We start from the raw sequence: 4,622 nt of genomic DNA, 5'->3' as shown, positions 1-4,622 counted from the left end.
CTAGGTTGATTTGAGGTGATTTATATGTATCTAGTTTGATTATTATGGCTTTGGGAGCTCTTGGAACTTAATTATGCTTATTGGAATGGATGTGAAAGCTTGGTTTGTGATTTAGAGCTTGTTTGGGCTAAATTGAAGTTTTGGTGCATAAAGGGAATCGGCCAAGGTATGGTTTCAATTTTCACTATGTAGTATATAATATTCATGGACACATAGGCTAGTGACCAATAAGATAGGTTGAACTAAAATGATGGTTAGTGTGCTAAATATCGATAAATTGATGAATGTTGGGTTGATTATGATGAATTAAAATGATATGATGATGTTGAATGATTGTATGGATTAGAAGTTGGTTCCTTATGATAATTGTAGTGCTATGATTTATGAAATGGTAGGTTGGATGGTGATTTTGATCATAAGTGTTATATGGTTGATGTTGGAATTGAAAATAATGAAATGAGAAGGAGAATGTGGTAAATTTGGTGCATTATGGTATAACCAGTACATTTTGAGGAAAAGTGGTGTTTTGAATGGCTTGGTGTGATTTGGCATGGGTATGCAATAAATTTTTAAAGTTACGAAGTTGGGTAAAAATTGGATTTTGATGAAATTTGTATGATCATAACTTTTTCCTCGGTTTTCAAAACTGATTGAAAATTGTCTATAATTAAAGATCTTTGAAAACCATTTAAATTGATATAAAGTTTGTAAAAATTGGAATTTTGTAGAGGAAGTTATGATCCTTCAAAGTTGGTGTTAAAAATCTGAAATTCTGCAAAGTTACAGAATTTCATGATTTCTGATGTGTGCGGGCGCACACCCTCGTGCGGACACACACCCTGCAAATAATTTGACCTATGTAGACGCACACGTCTGTGCGCACGCATAGGCAGGTGATGACAAGTCATCTTAGCCCATTTTAGCTAGTCTTTTTCTTTAGTTTTCATTAGAATTATGCACTTTCTTGAGCTACAAGCAAGCTAATTGAGTAGATTTTCATGTTTCCCTTGATTGAACCAACCATATGTGAATTCATGCCATTTCATGAGGTTTTGAGCTATAATTGTTGCATATTGTGGAAGATTGAATACCTCATGATTTTGAGCAAAGCTTTGATTAGTTTGGTTGATCAACGATAGGTGAAGAAGGCTTGGAGAAAGGTTGAAGCAAAGAGGAATGGCTAGGAGTGAAGAGAGAACAATGGAATAAATGAAAAATTGAACCGGGTTGCATGAAGTTAGCCCCAACGTTAGCCCCCTAACTTGGAGGCTAACGTTGGGCATGTAAATCACTCCCTGGAAGTGGCCAACGTTAGCTCCAACGTTAGCCCCCTAACTTGGAGGCTAACGTTGGAACTTAAGAATGTATCCCCTGGGCACCAACGTTTGCGCCAACGTTAGCCCCCTAACTTGGAGGCTAACGTTGGCACATGAACCACAATGGGGGAATAGGCCAACGTTTGCGCCAACGTTAGCCCCCTAACTTGGAGGCTAACGTTGGCGCCACTCACACTAAGCAAGGCCAACGTTAGGGTCAAAGTTAGACCCCTAACGTTGGCTCCAACGTCCAAACCAGAAGGATGTTGCTTGCTGCCATGAAAAGTTAGGGGCAAAGTTAGACCCCTAACTTTGACCCTAACGTTGAGACTACCTTTGGCCAACTTCAAAAACCGGTTCAATTGGTTCACTTCGGTTCTTCTTCAATCTTCAAAGAGCAATCAACCAAGGCCTCTTTCAACCCAAATCCACCAAGAACAAAGGCCCAACTCAAGGCTTGAAGATCATTTTGGAAAGTGTATAAATAGGATAGAATTCAATTTATTCGGAGAGCTTTCCTTTTAGAATTTTCAATATAGTTTTCGGAGAGCTTTTGAACTTAAGTGAACTTTAATTTCTTGTTTCCATTGCTTTTAATTTCATTTTACTTTTGTCTTGGATCTTGGATTGGAGAATTGAAGAAATTCTGATTCAATCTCAATCTTGGATCTCTCTGTTTCCTTTACTGTTAATTGAATTAGCATTTCTGTTTCTGTTACTTGATCTTCATCTCTTTTCTTTGCAATTTACAATTTCCTTGCTATTGTTCTTGTTGGATCTAGGAAGGCATTGAGATCTAGACTTGGTTTTCTAGTCTCTGGGTCCTGAGATCTGAATTTCTCATTTCAATTCTCTGTTTATTGCTTTTTCTGTTAATTTACTTTATTGCTTCAAGATCCGGTTCAATCCCAATTCCCTTGCCCTCTTCTGTTTGATGCAATTTAATTTTTCCTTGTTTAAATTCTGCAAATCCATTCCCCAATTCCCTTTACATTTCAAGCAATTTATATTCCTTGCACTTTAAGATTCCGCAATTTAAATTTCTTGTTCTTTAAGTTTCAGCAATTTATTTCTTGTTCTCTTTACTTCAATGCAATTTACATTCTGCAAGTCACACAATCATCAACCAAATCTTGATTCGCTTGAGTAAATCAACCACTAAACTAAAATTGCTCAATCCTTCAATCCCTGTGGGATCGACCTCACTCCCGTGAGTTTTTATTACTTGATACGACCCGGTACACTTGCCGGTTGGATTGTGATGTTTAGTGAGAGATTCGTTTCTCACCAAAATATCTCATCAAGTTTTTGGCGCCGTTGCCGGGGATTGATTAGATTGACAATGATTAAGCGAGGTGGTAATCTAGATCAAGCACTTTTTCTTTAATTTTTGACTAACCTACTAACTGTTTGAAGTTTTGTCTCAACCGGCTACACCCAATTTTCAAGAGAATCACTGTGTTTTCTATTGATTGATTTATATGTCACAGGGAAGAAGAAGTTTCTGAGAAAGAAGAACATCACAACATGAAGCCACAACTCATTACACTAATAGAGAACAATTGTTCCTATGGTGGAAATCCCTTGGAGGACTCTAAACAGCACCTATCCATTTTTCTGAAAACATGTGGGGCTGTCAATCTTAATGGTGTAGACCATGATACCATTAAGCTCATGTTATTTCCCTTCTCACTGAAGGATGAAGCGGCACAATGGCTTGAAACCTTTCCTCAAGGAAGTATAACTAGTTGGGATGAATTGGTTGCCAAGTTTCTAGCCAAATTTTCCTCACCCCAACAAAACATCAAGATGAAAGAAGGAGTACATCCATTCATACAAAGAAAGGAAGAACCACTGTTCAAAGCATGGGAGAGATACAAGAAATCAAATGACAAGGTAGATTTTCGAGCATTCTATGAAGGATTAACCTCCGAAACAAGAAAAGCAGTAGATTACTTCTCAGATGGCCTACTCAAGGCAACAGCAACCATCCAAGGAACTGCAGAGTTCAGTGACAAAAGAGCCAATAACCAACACTCATTTGAGACGCCACGGAATGCAATTTCAGAAAAGGGAGTAATGAATCTTGAAGGAGTGAGAGCAATCATGGATCAAAACAAGCAGCTACACCAGCAAACATAGCAGCAATTGGAATCAATAGCCAGACAAATTGATTCTCTACATTCAGCCACAGTGAATACACAATTTCCACCATGGAAACCACATTCTTATTTAAGAATGAGGGAATCTCAGTATCAGGAACAAAGGGACTTCAACTATAATAACCCCAACTTCCCAAACCTGCAAAAACATCACCATACCAACAAAAATCACTACACACCACCCCAATATACACACCTCCAACCTTATCCTACCCCACCACCTGCCCAAAATGACTTCCATCAATCACCACAATTTACACAGTCACAACCAATCCTAAACCTTCAAAAACTCTATGTTCTAGAAATGATGATGGAAAGGTTTATGAAAATCCAAGAAATGACATTAATAGAGCAGGAGGACATAAGGAAAAACCAAGAGGCATATCTCAAGAGAATTGAAAGGTACATGGAACAAATGATTCAAAACCCTGCTAAATTGGGTGAGAGAGAAGGAAATATATCCCTAAGAGCCACTGAAGATGACTCGAAGAACAATGAAAAAGCTGCTGAGTTGAAAGGGAAGACAGTTATGGAAAACAAGGAGAAGCCTACGGTAAGAGGAGGAAACCAAAGGCAACTGAGACTTCAACTTCCATGATCAGAGGATGAAGAACGTCAAGCTAGTGACAATAAAAGAGCGCTTGTTGGGAGGCAACCCAACCTGAGGTAGTTTTCTTTCCATAGTTATTTTAATAAAAAGGTTAATTAACTTCATCTATAATGCAAGAAGCTAAGTTTGGTGTTGCACACCAACACAATCTAAGGGAGAATGAAGGATTCTAAGTTTGGTGTTCCACCAAAGTCTTACTTAAAAGCACATTCTCACTTTCTGCATAATATAGGCTTCAAGCATACTGGATGAAATAGTTAGCCATTTTACTGCATTTCTTAGTTTCCAGTTCCATCACTTGTGAAAGAGAAAAAGAAATTATCACACATGGTTAACCATGGGCAAGGTACTAAGTTTGGTGTTCCCACACCAAAGTAAGTTCAAAAAGCCCGCAAATAAATCATGAAAATTAACCATTGTTTCCAAGTGCTTGGGGAACAAGCAACTTTCAATATCATTGCAGAGACCCATACAAGCTGTTAGAAGGATTAAGCATCATCAACCAAAGAGACAAAAGATGAACTTAAAGGCCAG

The sequence above is a fragment of the Arachis hypogaea genome, chromosome 19, assembly GCF_003086295.3.
Source record: "Arachis hypogaea cultivar Tifrunner chromosome 19, arahy.Tifrunner.gnm2.J5K5, whole genome shotgun sequence".
Classification (NCBI taxonomy): Eukaryota; Viridiplantae; Streptophyta; class Magnoliopsida; order Fabales; family Fabaceae; genus Arachis; species Arachis hypogaea.
Note: the sequence above shows the minus strand (reverse complement) of the source record.